The sequence below is a fragment of the Vipera ursinii genome (assembly GCF_947247035.1).
Source record: "Vipera ursinii genome assembly, chromosome: 3".
NCBI classification, from domain to species: domain Eukaryota; kingdom Metazoa; phylum Chordata; class Lepidosauria; order Squamata; family Viperidae; genus Vipera; species Vipera ursinii.
Window position 1 is genome coordinate 30,783,818 of NC_139516.1, and position 18,711 is coordinate 30,802,528.

Here is an 18,711-nt window from a genome sequence, read left to right on the forward strand (position 1 = left end):
TTAGGCAGGAGCTGGTGCAGGTAACGAAGCTCACCTTTTTGTGTAGCTCTTGGGTCTTGAATTCAGGTTGTCAGCTTTCCAGTAGGTAAGCTCAGAGTCTTTAACTGTTTGGCCATCACCCCTCCACACACACACACTTTTAATGTAGTAATAGCAAAAGCAATAGCCTTAAACTTATATACCACTTCACAGTGCTTTACAACCCACTCTATTTGGTTTACAGAGTCAGCATATTGCCCCCAACAATCTGGGTCCTCATTTAACTGACTTTGGAAGTATGGAAGGCTGAGTCAACCTTGAGCGGGTGAGAATCAAACTACTGGCAGTCAGCAGAGTTAGCCTGCAATACTGCATTCTAACCAGTGTGTCACCACAGCTCTTTTCTATAATGTAATGTGCATTGCATTATAATGTAGATTCAAATATTACATTTTAAAAATATTTTCTCTAAAAAAAGAAAACCCAGTCAACATTTAGAAATTTTGCCACACAAAATAATTTTCTAGGAAACACAGGTTAATTTTTCTCATCGGTATGTGTATTTGCAGGTTGACATCATGAAAATTTGTATCAGACTTTACCCCCTCAAAATATCAGCTACAGAAGGGCTAATGTGAAAATCTGCGCTATGATGACATGACCTTTTTTAGTATACAAATGAAAATGAAATGAAAACCAGGGAAAACTGAAAACCTACCAAACTATTGGCTACTGATTCTTTTTTTAAATGTGCTTGATCAATTTATACAAAAAAGATGAAGTAGCTTCGACATTTCAGTCAACTCACCTCTATTCTTCTTTCTTAGTTTATAACTTCAGATGAAGCCTGACATGCTGGCCTGTAAGCAGTGGTGGGATTCAAATATGGGAACAACCAGTTCTCTGTGTGGATGCCACTTCCAGAAGTCCATTCTGGGCCTGGCAACAAAAAATTAGCTACCGGTTCTGCTGAAGTGGTGCAAACTGGCTGAATCCCACCACTACTTGTAAGTACAGACTAAGATCTTCCACATCAAATGATTCTGCTTGTAGATATCACCATTCATTCAGTACATTACATGGCAGTAATTATGAAAAATAAATTTAAAAAGTTTTAAAATTGGAGAGATGGTTTGTATTCAAGAGACAATTTGAAACCCATCTGTCTATGAATTCATATTCTCAATTAGAATTTATTTTAAATTGAAATTGTGACCTGATAAGCATCTCATAAATCAAGACAAAATTCTTGAAGTTTTCCTGAGAAAGCATAGATCTTTTAAAAATAAAAAGGAAGATATATGATTATGTTGATATTTTTGCTATCATGTGGCTTTGCAGCCAGCTTTATAGTCTACTGAAAGATCACATATATAAAGGGATCCTCTTTGTCACCAATTATTAATACACAGAGATGAATACACAGCTTATATTTAATCAGATTATGCATGCAGCTTTTGAACAAGTTCATCTAGAGTATATAAATCTGTAACTAAATCTCAAGGCTGTTGAAATATCAAACTTATGTGCTTATGCAAAACAAAACTAAACCAAGCAAGAGTTTCCTACACTAAAGAATGAATTAATACACTTTGTTTCATGTGATGTGGAAAAGCAGAGTTTCAGTCCCAAACCACAAGACTTATTTACTGTGATAAAGGCAGCAACCAGGCAAAATAGAGCTCACCTGAGGGAAATGGTGATTCTGAGTGGCTACCATGCATCTGAGCAAGCAAAGGGACAGGTAGCTATTAATAGCTATTAATCCTCCTTGTTCTTTATTTCTTTATTTCTTTCTCAGTCCTGGCAGCACATCTTAGCTGCCACATGCATGAGAGCTTCCAGAATACATCTAGTTGGTCATTGTGGGATATAGAATGTTGGAATGGATCAGCCACTGATCTGATCCAGTAAGTTTTTATGGAATTTTGTTATAAATACTAAAGTAAATATTACTTTACTTGGCATTAACATAACATTAATGGAGCATTAGTAGAAGACTAGCAGAGAATTAAGCACATGAAGTTTTGAACAAATTAGTATAGGGCTTTTCTAGTTTCATTCAAGCACCCGTTCATTTTTGACCCCATATCCCTTTCTCATATCACACAATTTATGAGTAGCCAACTTATTACCACATTCCATTTTCTGCTGTTTCTCTTGACATACCCAATTTTCAATTTGCTATCATAAAATTGACAAAAACCCTTATCAATAGGTACTTCTATTTCTTCCAACAATCATTCCACATAACAGATCACTTATTATCCATTCTCTTTCTACCAAGGTTGTATGTGTTAAACTGTTGTCTTATAAATAGTCATATTTCTTAGCTAGAATCTATTATTTGTGCTTTAAGTGATGATTTTTTTTTACCACACACATATGGACTGGATGAATATATGGGAAACTAAAGGTTAAACCGCTCAATATTTGAAGTAGATCAAGACAGCATCAAATAGAATTTGAAATGTTGCCTTGCCAAAGGCTTAGATCTATGTTGGTCTAATAATCTCCCCCCCCCCAATAAACATGGAAAATAATTAGGTCATCCTTTGCAGGAGGAAGAAATGAATGGACATAGGAATAAATTCAAACTAGCACAATTAAGAAATTGCAAAAGTTTATTTAAGCAAAATACAAGATTGGAATATTGTGGAAGGAAGGAAAGGAAGGAAGGAAGGAAGGAAGGAAGGAAGGAAGGAAGGAAGGAAGGAAGGAAGGAAGGAAGGGACTGAGAGAGGAAAGGAATGTCAGATAAACATTTCAACTGATGCAGAAGCAAAACAATGGTGAGGAGGAAGAAGAACATAAAGAGAGAAAACTTTATCATATAAATAATCTGTCAAACTAAAAAAGGATCTGGACAACAAACAAGTGTGATTATAATGACAGTCAATATACAGATCTGTCTATCCCTGCCATCTTGAAGGAGGCGGTGGTGAGACCTCTCCTCAAGAAGCCTGCCTTGGACCCAGCTGTGTTAAATAACTTTTGTCCGGTCTCCAACCTTCGCTTTCTTGCGAAGGTTGTTGAGAGTGTGGTGGCGCATCAGCTCCCGCTGGTCCTGGATGAAGCGGATTATCTAGACCCGTGCCAATCGGGTTTCAGGCCCGGGTACAGCACGGAGACAGCATTGGTCACTCTGGTGAATGATCTCTGGAGGGCCCGGGACAGGGGACATTCCTCTGTACTAGTCCTATTAGACCTCTCAGCGGCTTTCGATACCATCGACCATGGTATCCTGCTGCGGCGTCTAAGGGGATTGGGAGTGGGAGGCACAGTTCTTCAGTGGTTCTCCTCCTATCTCCTGGGACGTTCGCAGTCGGTGTTGACAGGGGGGCAGAGGTCGACCCCGAGGTCTCTCGTTTGTGGAGTTCCTCAGGGGTCGGTCCTCTCGCCTCTCCTGTTCAACATCTACATGAAACCGCTGGGTGAGATCATTCGTGGTTTTGGAGTTGGGTATCATCAGTATGCTGATGATACCCAGCTTTTCATTTCGACCCCAAACCACCCCAGTGATGCACTCGACATGATGTCCTGTTGCCTGGTGGCGGTTCGGGACTGGATGGGGAGGAACAGACTTCAACTCAACCCCGACAAGACTGAGTGGCTGTGCATACCAGCATCCCGGGATATTCAGAATATTCCACTTCTTTCTATGGGGGGTGAGTTTTTACCCCCCGTAGATAGGGCTCGCAACTTGGGAGTCCTCCTAGATTTGCGGCTTACTTTGGAAGATCATATAGTGGCTGTGACTAGGGGGGCTTTCGCCCAGGTTCGCCTGGTGCACCAGTTGCGGCCCTATCTAGACCGGGATGCCCTGTGTACAGTCACTCATGCGCTCGTGACCTCTCGTCTGGACTACTGCAACGCTCTCTACATGGGGCTTCCCTTGAAGACCACTCGGAGGCTCCAGCTGGTACAGAATGCAGCCGCGAGAGTTGTCTTGGGAGTCTCCCGGTACTCCCATGTTACACCTTTGCTCCGCGAGCTGCATTGGCTGCCAGTTGTCTTCCGGGTGAGGTTCAAGGTTTTGGTAATGGTTTTTAAAGCCCTACATGGCATGGGTCCGGAGTACCTCGGGGACCACCTGCTGCCGGCGTCAACTTCCCTCCACCCTGTGCATTCCCACAGAGATGGCCTCCTCAGGGTGCCACCGGTCAGAGAATGTTGGCTGGTGGCCCCCAGGGGGAGGGCCTTCTCTGTGGGTGCCCCGGCTTTATGGAATCAGCTGCCGGTTGAGCTCCGGATGGCACCTGACCTTCCCTCCTTCCGACGCGACTTGAAGACCTACCTGTTTGAACAGGCCGGCCTGGCCTGATGGGGGATGCGTTGGGGTTTTTATTGGGGATTTTTTACATTTTTCTACTGTTTTTAGTTTGGGCTCGTGTTTAATTCTCTTTTTAATTTTTGTAATTTGTATTTTTATATATGCCCTGTTCACCACCCTGAGTCCTTCGGGAGAAGGGCGGTATACAAATATAATAAACTTAAACTTAAACTTATTGTCCTACCTCCCATAGAAAAGAAGGCACTTTTCAATATTAGGGTCATTCTGATTTGATAATGGATTTACTATCCATTAATCCAATGCCGTTATTTTATAGCAGTATGTTTAATAACATTTTTGTAACCTCCTTTGTTTTCTAAAGAACATCAGTCCACATACTGAGTTCTCAAACAATGTATTAGAGAACATATTACTTTTTTTCCTGGAACACAGGATGAGTGAGACCTCTGGCCTGGCTTTAAATAAGTTAAAAATCATTCCAAATTGCCTCATGTCTTGCTGAGACTTTGTGCCAAGCTAAAGCAGAACCCCTATCAGAACTGACATAGTTTGTTCTTGGTTTCATCACATTTCACTTATTTTTATATAAAGCTTTTGCTTCTCTTTTCAATATTATAAGCAGATTTCTATATTATGAAGGAAAGTTGTACAGTAGAGTCATTTCACTTTTAGCTTAATATTTGTTTTAGCCATTCAAGATTCAGCCACTAGTTAATATAATATTTTCCCATTTTCTCTTTCTTATTTTACTAATCTTTGTTTATCCTGATAAGAACATTGTGCCTGTATTTAACTGAACAGTGAAACATAAGAAATTCATTAAATAAAAATATGGTTTGTTTGCTCAGTTGATGTAGCTGATACTTTGAAATCTTGGTCTTTCAAGTAAATGACAAAATAATCTAACACCACTCACAGTCTTGACAGTCTTGTTGTCTTTGACTAATAACACACTTTCAATACATTTATCATTTGAGTAGGGTAGTGTTAAATACAAATATGTTATGGAGGTGTTAAAAGTAACTTACAGAGCTATTACAGAAGACACAAGCATGGAGATGTTGTGACACTTACAAGATTATCTATTCCTTCCTTATATTTGCTTGGGTTTTGACATCTCATGCTGTTAAAATCTCTGCATGCAAATCCTATTTTCTTACATATTCTCCTACCCCACCCCTACACCCACCCCCAGGGGGTACATTGATTTAGAAAGTTAGGGCAGTCTCAAATCTTGATTTAAACAAACCCCAAAGACCTAACTCAATGAGAACAATATTCATTTATTCAATCAGTCAGTCAGTCTATACAGCGGTTCACCTCACATACATGATTCTGGACAAATCACAAAATTAAAAACCACAACAAAATATAACCAAAAAGTACAAATAAAGCATAAAACCATGTTTAAAAATATTGAAACCATAAAAACATGGTCAGCGGCATTTGCAATCCATACATCACAGACAGCACAGTCATCCCACAGGCTGTACAAACATTTCATGCTGATTTTCTTAGAAAGATAAATGTAGAGATGGCAGGATATGTAGTTTTAAGTAGATACATGTAAAATACTACAACATGTAAATACACTAATTGACCTATTTGGAAAAAAATATCAAATGTCCTTTACAGATTATTTTTTGTAACTGTTTCATATTCATCACCCATTAACGTTATTAGGAGGACCATCATAACTCTTTGTTCCAATTACATTTAATGCTCTCTCTCTCTCTCTCTCCAGCTAATAGACAAAATCTGATTTCTTACATTAGGGCATATATTATTTTCAGACTCATTATGTAAATTGCAATTTTTATATTTATATTAGACATGAAGTAAAGCTACTCAGAATGTTTGGTATTTTTAGTAGTAAGAAGGAAAAAAACACCTTTTACTTTTGATTTACAATTCATCATATTCTTTTACACTTAATGACATCATTGTGTTGGGAGGCTTGATTGATTACATATTACTATGATTTTATATGATTCATTGTTGGACTGCATATTGCATATTTTCATCCAGTATGACTAATTCAGGAAGAAACAAGAACTGTTGAAGATGAAAAACATGAAAACAAAGCAAAAAACATTTTTTTAAAAACACCAGCATTTATAGTTTGTAGCATTTTTACCTTACTGTTTAACCATAAACATTATTTTCAGATGCTTCCTTCTTACTCTGAATCCTATTTCTAACCTAAAATCTGAAATGGAAAACTATTTTAATGCAGAGGCAAATATGATTGCCTTTAGACAACAACTTAACTTAAATCAACTTAAACTCAATATTTTACAAATTCAAATCTATTTCTTTCCCCTCACCCACCCTCAGTAAAAAGATAAGTCGTATAAGGAAGAGGAGAACAATAATACAACTATGATGTAATTGACAGGAGATGTCTTCTCATGGCGTCATAATAATAATAATAATAATAATAATAATAATAATAATAATAATAATAATAATAATAATAATAATAATAATAATAAAGTTGGAAGGGACCTTGGAGGTCATCTAGTCCAACCCCCTGCTCAGGCAGGAAACCTTATACCATTTCAGGCAGTTACAACATTTTTAGAAGAAACGGAGAAAGAAACTCTGATGCCTCAGTGTTTTCATTATTTCCTTGTGAGTGGCAGAAAAGGCAGCAGCAAAATTCAAGGTTTTCCAGTGCAACCATTTTGGAGTCCCATTCAATAAATTAAACTGAGTTTCACTGAATCCACTTAATATGAATAAATGTCCTGCTCTATTTTCCCCCTGTCTGCTAGTATAATAAGGGTTTGCTGCTAAAAATGATGCTGTCTTTAAATGGAGGAAATATAATAGGAAGATCTACAGCTGGGTTTCTGATGCTCAGAAGCAAAGCTATGCAGGGAGGAAGAAGTAGCTGTGTCCAATTTCATTCCAGCCAAATAAATTCAATTCAAGCCTTTCAGATGAACTCAACTTCTGATGATTTCAAGGGTCTATCCTTGCATCAATACAGAAGTGACTTTTTTCAAGATGCGTTCACCTTCCAGATTTAGTCTACAGCTCTGGAATTCCCTGATGGTTTCTTATTGAAAAAGTAACCAGGCTTGATCCTGCTTAGCTTCCACTGCCATTTGTCAAGGCTCTGACAGCTTAATGTCAAACCACAGTGATGAACCAGCATATTGAATTTTCTTAGTTTGAATGAGATACCTTGCAATATCTGAGAAATGATGTAATGAAGTTTTCAGCTTAATCAGAGCCCTTCTTCCTTTAGCTTGCCCTGAGCAAACTCACCGCTAAAATCAAAATACTGAATAATTTTAGAGTTATATGGGAGAAAAAGTATTCATATTAAAAGAGGCCCATGTTATGATGGAATAGCTTTTATGAGAAATTCTCCTTTTCTTACTATCTCCTCTTGTAAATGGGATTTTTGATGAAGATTAATTCCTATAGGTGTAAGACTTCCATTGTGGGGAGATGGAGCAAACATATAGACAAGGTAGACTGGAGCAGCACCAGCTAAATTGGGTTTCACGGCCTGGTATAGTTAGGCAGCTTCATTTGATCAGCACATCAAACACAGGAATAATATTCCAATGCTGACTTTCTGAGCTGTTCTGAATCCCTATCCCCACAAATACATATCTTTAGGAAGTCAAGAAGAGCACTGAACAGGCCCAACCAAAAAGACTTAGTGAGACACTACTGATTATCTGTAATGCATATTATGTTCACAATAATGCTTGATAACCATTTTGACACATTCATTCATTCATTCATTCATTCATTCATTCATTTTATTATTTATTTATTTATTTATTATATTAGAAACTATGGCTTCTAACAGATCCCTATGATTGCAGCAAACAGTTCCTTAATTTGCTAGAGCAATAAAGGGCAGACAGAAGTATGTGTTGCACATATGCAAGTATATTAAAAGTAATTACTTTCTGCAGGGAAAAAAATGTTTCAAAAGATTTATTGAAGACAGAATAGAGAAAGTACTGGAGGCTATAGTTTATGATTTCCACACCTGCAACTTTTCTTCTATAACCTCCTCAAGTTTCTTTGCCTCTCAGACTATATATTTGGATTCTGATGATAAGGCGGCTCTTGGCTCATCACAAGGAGGTTCAATCTGGAACTAAGGAGGAATTTACCGATAGTAGGAAGCAATAATCAAAGGAACAGTGTGCCTCCCTGAGTTGTGGGTGCTCCATTGTTGAAGGTTTTCAAGAAAAAATTAGACAACTATTGTCTGGGATGGTATAAGGACTCCTGCCTTGGTCTAGGGCAGGGGTCGGCAACCTCGGCTCTTTTATGACTCGTGGACTTCAACTCCCAGAAGTCCACGAGTCATAAAAGAGCCGAGGTTGCCGACCCCTGGTCTAGGGGTTGAACTAGAAGATCTCCAAGACATCCTTTCAGCACTATTATTCTGTGAAATAAAGCTAGACTGTTTAATTGAAGTACTCATAGTGAAACTAAAGCTTAAATAGTTTGGATATATAATGGGAAAGCAAGATTCATTGGAAAATACTGGAAAAAAACGAAGGTGACCAAAACAAGCCAACAGAAGACAAGGGGACTAAATAGTATAAGTGATGGTGCAAGCATGAATTTACAAGAATAAGAAGCAGTAACTCATAGACAATCCTGCTGAAACGGTATCGGTCAAATCATGGATAATTTGGAAATGACCAAATAACACTAGTGGGACTCAGAAACTATGTCAATGGAACACAAGGTAAGTCACTGAAATATTTATAAAGTCTTAAAAACTTTAAGAATGGAAACTATTTCCATTTATATTTATCAATGAAAAATATAATAGCAACTTTCTTGTAAACAATGTCTTTAAAAAAATAAATTTTTGATTCTGCCACATTTGGACCAAATTTCTTAGTAGCGCAACTGATGGATTTAAATTATGTCTATCACATCTGGGCTGCAAAAATCTAGAGAGCCACTAGATGGAAGAAAGAAATACCAGAAAAGTAACTTTCTATACAATCTTTTAGTCATGCATATTTTTTCAGCCCAGATGCAGTAGCCCTTCCCAAGATATGAAAGGATGAAAACCACTGATGTGAGGAAGGAAATGAACTGTAAAGGGAAATGTAGTGTGTGTAGGAAAAATGGAAAATTAAGGAAACCACTGTTGAGCAATTTAGAGTTCAGAGCGAATAGGTAGGGGAAAGAGCTGGAATTTAAAATTCAGGAATTAAGAAAAACAAAACCAAGAAACCAGAGGATTACCAGAGAGATATACCAATGTTAATGTTTGACCCAGTTTTATAAAGGCAAACTTAAGTTCATTAGGATCCTTTGCTTTTGAGTTCTACCTTGAAGTTTACTTTATTTAGATAATGTCTCTGTATGTCTGAACAGAATTCTACTTCCACTTGAATGAATTCTAACATATGTCTTCCTCAATTATCATCTTTAAAATATTCTAGATAAATTTGACTATCACTCAGAGCACTAAAGCAAAGGCAGGAGATGTAAACATTACTGATTCAGTTAGGAGTGGGTAGCATGGATAAAAAATATAATAATCCCTGCTCTCTTTATTATGCAGATACATTTTCAAAGAGGGCAATCTCTGCAGAAACTGCCCTCAGATGAAACCTATTAAATTAATAACAGTTGTTGCTGCAGAACCTGGAATGGCTATTCAGAAAGAAGCATGAGTACCTTAATAGCACATGAATGGATATGCACATAGATTTAATCCTTTTTCTGCATTGGGCATTATAAAACAAAGGTGGCAAAAAAGGAAAAAGTCGCAGCCCTCTGCTAGCCTTCACATCTAGTTGCAGCAATAAAAAAATAATAATGATAACACTGGAAAATATGTCCAGAAGATACACTGTTTCTTGGCAAAATGAGAAACTAGCAGTGCAATTTTTCATTCTTCTGTTTTTAAACTTAACATGAAAACCTGCCTCTAATGCCCTTACTTTTACTTGAAATTTCTACACCATCGTAATTGCTACTCTACAGAGCTATATTGAGGCCCCAAACTGGAAAAGAGTGCATTTATCCACTGTGTTTCATAAAACAGAAACCAGACTTTTAGAATTTGTTCTGGCCAAAACTAATAAAAATATTTAATTTGCATGATAGATATATACTGAATAACACTCATGCTATGAAGGTAATACTGAAATGGAATGAAATCTTATGAGAAACATGTACTATTAATTTCTGGAGAGGCTTCTACACCTTGACTATTACTCTTAGCATACTTTTATTAGGAATGGTCTAACAGACTTGAAGATTTCTCTATTCTGTGTAGTACATATGGATACTTTACTGGAATCAATCACCCAGTAGTTTAAATGGCCTTAATTTTTGGGTAGCCTTATAGAGGACTTACCTAGCTACAGCATGTGAGTTGGTAACTTGCCTTTCTCTTCTCAACTCTTCCCTACAACGAATGCTTAAGAAATATTTTAATGATAATTAAGTGTAATGAGAAGTAACATAAGTGCTTTAATTCATTTACTCACATGCACTTAGTACATTTAATGCATTTACTCACATGCTCTTAGTACATTTAATTACAAATAAGAAAGTAATGAGTGTTACATTTGTTCCTTCCCATTATTGTTTGTTGTGAATTTATGATTAGACTCTTATTGCTTCGGTATTCATTCAGTCAGATAGCTTTAATGACAGAAAACAAAAAATGCAAGACACTCTATGAAAATTTCAACTTCCTTGACTTAAGCAAACAAGCAAAGCAAGGTAAGATGTCCAGTGTCAAACACAGCATAGTTCCCACATGTTCTAATAACAGAATAAGTAACCCCATACCGCCAGTGACCAGCCAGCAGAGAAACAGGAAACAGAGGAATGCTCACAGGGGCTGACTTGAGTCAGCAACATTGAACATAAAGACCCTTTCAAAATATTTAGTCCCAAGTGCAGAATTTTTATCTTCTTAAAGGTCCAGATTGCTATGTCTTTCACACTTGTAAGCATTCATCCTTAAGCCATCATCCAATATTTCTAGATTCAAGAATGTTTTTTCCAGCACATGTCTTTAGGTGGTGAGACTTGCAAGTCCATCTGCCTTGTTGTTCCAGTCTCTGTGCCCTTTGTTCGAGGCAGCTTTAAGAGAGCCATATAAACTGTGAAAAAACAATCTTTAGCCTCACTTCAGTTTTTCATTTAAGAATAGAATTAGAATCACATGGAAGTCTCAAGTTCTTCTCTTTTATAATGTTCCTCCATCCTTTCAAGATACCAAAGAGAAGAGCAATAATGGGCACTCAAGCAGAATGGGCTTGCTTTTTTAAAAATATTGACAACTCTTTTTCTAAAATGTGACATCGGCAATTTCAATGCACATAAAAATGTGTGCGAGAAACAACACAAATTGTATGTTGAGAGAGACAACCTTTATTTTGCCCTATGCTATTGATTTTCTGATTTTATTTTTGTTGTGGTCATTGAAATTTGTTGCTAGAATTACTCATTATGGACTTGTCTCTTGCATATTAGAAAGTCCCTTTCAAATTAGTAAACAAACCAAAAGCATGTTTAAAAATCACAGGCAATTTCTTCAACATATATGAAAACTTCAAATATACACATATACTGTAGAACAATTGAGAATTGATCCAATAAGCACAATTTCAGATGAATTCTTTGGAACCAGAATTCAATGTTTCACTCAGCAAGAAAGCCATGTGGTCATTGCTTGGAAGTCAACATATAATAATGATAGCAAGATCGGGGGAAATTTAAGTTACATACTCCTAGGCAGTAAAGAAGAAGAAAAACTTTAAAGTGAGGTTCCCATCTTAACAGCAAAAGCAGCTATATTTTTCTTGCTGTTAGATTTTGTAGAAACTTTTTAATCAAGTTTAAATAAGTAAACGACCGAATCTAAAAATCTACTGGTTTGGAAATAACATTTGGAGAAACTATATATGACAACTATCCACTTCTTATAAAAGTGTTTGTCTCCGTTTCAGTTTCATTTTATGGAATTCTTAATAAAGTCCGATTCCATGTATGTCCAGCTTTTTTCTGCTTAGGTAGCTACCTGGTTGTATAGCACCATAACTCAAGGTTTTCTTTCATGTTTTGTAGGGAGAAATCATGATAGGTCCCAGTGTAACTTAAGGGGAAGGGTAACACTTCCTTCTAATCAGTAATTTTAGAGAAACTTCCAGTGTCACTTGAAGAAATGCAGAACAAAAGCAAAAAAGTGTCACTCTTTAGAAAAGTCCTAGTATTTCATATGCAATGAGAAATTTAATAGGAAACTAGTAAATCACTGCCATGTATATGTTTGCTATGTAAGTTAATATATGATCTACAGTTTGAAACAGCAACCTAGTAGTAAGGGTAGCACAGAGATTTTCATATTGCCTCTGCAAAATATCCATTTTTCCCTTTAATCAAATTCTTTCCATCGCAGCCATTTATTTTACTACTAAACCACCAGGTAGCAAAACCTGATGGTTGTTACAGAGCTTAGATGATATAATAAGAGGGCAGCCTCAGATTGGATATACCGTATTTTCTGGCATATAAGATGACTGGGCGTATAAGACGACCCCCTACATTTCCTGTTAAATTATAGGGTTTGGGCTATACTCGCCGTATAAGACTACCTCTCTTCCAACGCACACCAAATAAAAATTAAAAAACATCAGATTTGATTTTAATATGGTAATTTTAATTCAAATGTTTATGACATGCAGGTACTTAGTAGGAAAACTGTCACTTATAAACATAAGGCTGTTTGTCATCAAACATGTAAACATAAAACAGTGCAAGTGGATTAAACTTAATAATAATAATAATAATAATAATAATAATAATAATAATAATAATAATAATAATAATAATAAGAAGAAGAAGAAGAAGAAGAAGAAGAAGAAGAAGAAGAAGAAGAAGAAGAAGTTGGAAGGGACCTTGGAGGTCATCTAGTCCAACCCCCTGCTAAGGCAGGAAACCCTATACCATTTCAGACAAATGGCTGTCCAGTCTCTTCAGGTTGTTCCACTGGTTAATTGTTCTAACTGTCAGGAAGTTTCTCCTTAGTTCTAGGTTGCTTCTCTCCTTGACTAGTTTCCATCCATTACATCTTGTCCTGCTTTCAGGTGCTTTGGAGAATAGCTTGGCTCCCTCTTCTTTGTGGCAGCCCCTGAGATATTGGATCACTGCTATCATGTCACCCCTCACCCTTCTCTTCGTTAAACTACACATACCCAATTCCAGCAACAGTTTCCTATTTTCCTAATTCACTTTTTCACTTTTCCTAATTCACTCTAAAGCTTTCCCTGCACAGAGCCTTAAGTAACACCAGGTGCCTGCAATTAGTGCAGGCTCTCATCCCACCAGGCTCAAGGTTGAGTCAGCCTTCCATCCTTCCGAGGTAGGTAAAATGAGGACTCAGATTGTTGGGAGCAATAAGCTGACTTTGTAATAATGCTGCTTGTGGGGTGTGTGTGAAAGCTCTAATAAGCAGGCATATACATAGAATGAAGGCTATTGCTAAGCACATTGATTTGTGCTTTAAATTGTAAGCCGCCCTGAGTCTTCGGAGAAGGGCGGGATATAAATGGGATTAAAAAAAAAGACCAAATGGGAGATCCACTCCAGGTTTTCCAGCCAGCCCACCCAGTTCCTGAGTCAAATGTGTCCTTAGAGCTAAGCTGCTGCTCTGGCTACGCATTCCCCACCTGCCTTTCAAGTTGCTCTTGCATTCCCCACCTGCCTACAGCTGCTCTTCAACTTTAGAAGGAAAGAAGCCCAGACCCCAGCCTGTAAAAAATCACAGACTGCAGCTTCTACTCCAATTGGTCCCACTTTCCCTGCGCAGACTAAATGGAAGATCCGCTCCAGGTTTTCCAGCCAGCCCTGTCCCTAAAGTTTCAGCACCCGGCGTATAAGACGACCCCTGACTTTTGAGAAGATTTTCATGGGTTAAAATGTAGTCTTATACTCCGGAAACTACGGTAGTTATGCAACCTCTTCCCTCTTGTGATACTGCCACTCTGTATGGATCCCAGAAGAGTTGAGGGAGATAAAACAGGAGAAAAGATATCTAGAGTGCTGTTGGCACTCAACAAGGGATGGACATGACCAAAGAGGAGTTGAGCTGCTATCAAGGCCTATCTTGTGGCAGTAAGGGTGGTGAAACAACACACTTCTCAACTGTTATTGTCTCTGTAGATAGCAACCCCATGGCCCAGTTTCAGGTGTCATGTACCTTCTTGGATAGAGGAGGCTTGGAGTCCCTTTGAAGAGTCATGCAAAAGAGTTTGCTCAGCATCTGTCTGGCAAAGTCATTCAAATTCATTAACAGTTGAGTTCTGGCTTTTTTGTAGGCCCAGAAGAGACACCCAAGGTGAAGTCTTACCCTGATAGCTGGAAACAGTTTGAACCTGTTGGATCTGAGTAAGTGGAAAGGGACCTCATGACTCTGAGCTCCATTTGCTCCTTAGATCCATGTCTCTCCTGGCTCACTAAAACTTCCTGGGGAATGTCATTTGAGTTAGTTCTAGTGATGATGAACTTTTCTTTGAGTGTGGGTTGTTCCTTTATCCCTTAAAGAAGCTGTGGTTCGCTCCCTACTCAAGCTTCATCATCCCTCCTGAGGTAAGGTTAGTCTCATCCCTGTTTATTTCCATAGGTCTCTCAAGATTTGGTTGTTTCATCAGGCTGAGTTAATGAGTTGTCTCTATTGTCTATAACAGAGGTCTTCAAACTCGGCCCTTTTATGACTCATGGACTTCAACTCCCAGAATTTCTCAGCCAGGCATGCTGGCTGAGGAATTCTGGGAGTTGAAGTCCATGAGTCATAAAAGGGCCGAGTTTGAAGACCCCTGGTATAAGATCTGATGCTCCCTCCTTGCCTTTTAAATAATATAGTATTGCTTTTGATTAGTGATTGTTTTTATAGTCTTATTTTAGGGTTGTATTTTTAAGTCAGCCAGACTCACAGTCTATGAGATGGGCAGCTGTATAAATACATGCATGCATGCATCCATGCTTACATACATACCCACATATAAAATATTTTAAAAGAGTACCTTCATTTCTATTTCAGATTTTTTTAAAACAACAACAACAACAATAAGCATCATCTTATCTTCTATCTTTGACAAATGATCCAAAGATGTACTGTATATTCCTATCAATATCACACTGGGCCCTAAATCTCAGTGAGATGATATATTCTTGTATATCACATGGTATATCACATTACAAATGCTGATCAGTAAGATTATATTTATTTCTTGTAAGGAAGACCTTTCAGTTGTTGAGGGGCAGGGGGAGTTTTTGTAATATGAAGCAGTACAGTCTAGATAAAATTTATCACTTATGGGAGAACGTGATCCAAGTAATCTTTCTAACGGTTGAAAGATGAGGTTTCTTGGTATCTGATATACTATACCTGCCTAACTTTTATTTCCTGAAAAAAACTTTCAAACAGTTCCAGCTTCTGTGCATCAGACAGAACACAATCATTCTTTCAGGTATCTCTGAGAGAGATTTCCTCCTTTCTCTTTTCCTTAGGCAGCTTATAGATGGTGCAGAGGTTCAGGTGTTGGACTAGGACCTGGGAGAGGCAGTCTCTACTCCACCCTCAGCATGGAAACTCTTGAGAAACTTGAGCCACTTGTTCTCTCTCAGCCCAGGTTTCCATAAAATGAAAAATGATCTGATGTAAGATATCTAGGCATGATGGGGCAACATACAAATCAAATAAATAAATATACCTCTAGCAAATAAATAATCACCTAAACAAATGGTCACTATGATAGGTATACACAAAAGGTTTGCCTGCTGACAATCATCTATTTGTGCTTTTCTATCTGCAGTCTGTAAACCAAGAAACAGCAGCCAGAGCTATTTCTTGTAATAAAGACTTTGAGGGACATCAGGTACATTGTGCAGTAGGAAGAACAGCTGAGTCCAAAGGAAAGCTGATTTTGTCACTAGACCAAACTTTATCAAGATAGGTTTGGTCTGGTGACTAAGGCACCCAGGTAGAAAGTGGGAGACTGTGAGTTCAAGTCTCACCTTAGCCATGAACTTTCACTGGGTAACTTTGGACCAGTCACTCTTTCTCACTCTTATACAACCCACCATTCGGGGTTATTGTTGTGGGGAAAACAGGAGGAGAAAGGTGAGTTGGATATGCTCCAAACTAATAATCAGTGCCTTACCTCATTTATTTTTTGCTCATATCCCCCACTTTAAAATACTTGTGTACTTTTTTACATAAAAATCAAACACAATTTGAGATAAAAGAAAAGGAGAAGAGAATAGTATTTTTCCTTCTTGTTATTTTAATTATGTTTCTTCATTTAGCAGGATGTTCCAAACCCAATTATGACCAAGCTCTGATACATGGCTCATAGATTTCCTCAAAAATATGATGTCACATTTGAATGTTATTGTGACAAAAAGAAGAAATTATGAAACAGTATTAATAGTATTAACAGTATTTTTTAAATAAAATTCAAATAAACCAAACAGTTTAAATTAAATTAAATTTAGTTTCTAAGTCTCCCCCGCCAGCCTCGTCTACTTGTTTTGAAAGTTTTTTGAAACGTGACTTCTTCCATTGAGAAGCCAAGTCAACTTCTGATAGAATTTTGGAAGAATTTTTTTCTTATTTAAATAATTATTTAGGCATATCTTTATTGCTTTAATTAGTACCATATTCTTAAGATAGAAGAATAATATTGTTATTGGATTTACAGTTGCAAGAAAAAGTATGTGAACCCTTTGGGATTATGTGGTTTTTTGCATGAATTGGCCATAAAATGCTCTCTAAACGTCATGTAAATCACAACAATAGAAAAACACAGTCTACTTAAAATAATACTACACAAACATTAGCTGTTGTCATGTTTTAATTGAAGATAAGATGGAAACATTCACAGTGCAGGATGGAAAAAGTATGTGAACCTTTGGACTTAATAACTGGTTGACCCTCCTTTGGCAGCAATAACCTCAACCAAACGTTTCCTGTAGTTGCAGATCAGACCTGCACAACGATCTGGAGTAATTTTGGACCACTCCTCTGCACAAAACTGTTTCAGTGTAGCAATATTCTTGGGATGTCTGGTGTGAATCGCTCTCTTAAGGTCATGCCACAGCATTTCAATCGGGTTGAGGTCAGGACTCTGACTGGGCCACTCCAGAACGTGTATTCTGTTCTGTTGAAGCCATTGTTTTGTTGAATTACTTGTATGCTTTGGGTCATTGTCCTGTTGCATCACCCATCCTCTGCGGAGCTCCAGTGGCGGACAGATGGTCGTACGTTTTCCTGCAAAATGTCCTGATAAACTCTGGAATACATTTTCCCATCAATGACAACAATCTGCCCAGGCCCTGAGGCAGCAAAGCAACCCCAAACCATGATGCTCCCTCCGCCATGTTTTACTTTGGGGATGAGGTTTTGATGTTGCTGTGCTGTGCCATTTTTTCTCCACACATAGTGTTGTGTGTTTTTCCCAGACAACTCAATTTTGGTTTCATCTGTCCACAGTATATTTTCCCAGTAATGCTGTGGAACATCCAGGTGCTCTTTTGCAAACTTCAAACATGGACAGATGAAACCAAAATTGAGTTGTCTGGGAAAAACACACAACACTATGTGTGGAGAAAAAATGGCACAGCACAGCAACATCAAAACCTCATCCCCAAAGTAAAACATGGCGGAGGGAGCATCATGGTTTGGGGTTGCTTTGCTGCCTCAGGGCCTGGGCAGATTGTTGTCATTGATGGGAAAATGTATTCCAGAGTTTATCAGGACATTTTGCAGGAAAACGTACGACCATCTGTCCGCCACTGGAGCTCCGCAGAGGATGGGTGATGCAACAGGACAATGACCCAAAGCATACAAGTAATTCAACAAAACAATGGCTTCAACAGAACAGAATACACGTTCTGGAGTGACCCAGTCAGAGTCCTGACCTCAACCCGATTGAAATGCTGTGGCATGACCTTAAGAGAGCGATTCACACCAGACATCCCAAGAATATTGCTACACTGAAACAGTTTTGTGCAGAGGAGTGGTCCAAAATTACTCCAGATCGTTGTGCAGGTCTGATCTGCAACTACAGGAAACGTTTGGTTGAGGTTATTGCTGCCAAAGGAGGGTCAACCAGTTATTAAGTCCAAAGGTTCACATACTTTTTCCATCCTGCACTGTGAATGTTTCCATCTTATCTTCAATTAAAACATGACAACAGCTAATGTTTGTGTAGTATTATTTTAAGCAGACTGTGTTTTTCTATTGTTGTGATTTACATGACGTTTAGAGCGCATTTTATGGCCAATTCATGCAAAAAACCACATAATCCCAAAGGGTTCACATACTTTTTCTTGCAACTGTATATCATTTTGACTTTTTTAATATCTACTGAAACCAGTTTCCAGTTAGAGCTGATCTTTGGGTAGTAAAAATA

General features: G+C 37.9%; 1 protein-coding gene across 1 annotated transcript in view; it reads left to right on the plus strand.

The window, feature by feature from the left end:
• The window catches only part of PIGU (phosphatidylinositol glycan anchor biosynthesis class U), a gene marked incomplete at its 5' end in the record, with an annotated part of 662,778 nt that extends 644,688 nt beyond the window's left edge, over positions 1–18,090 (plus strand). The window contains one exon of the mRNA XM_083358245.1: positions 18,046–18,090. The remainder of the gene's footprint in view (positions 1–18,045) is intronic.
• Positions 18,091–18,711: the final 621 nt, after the last annotated feature.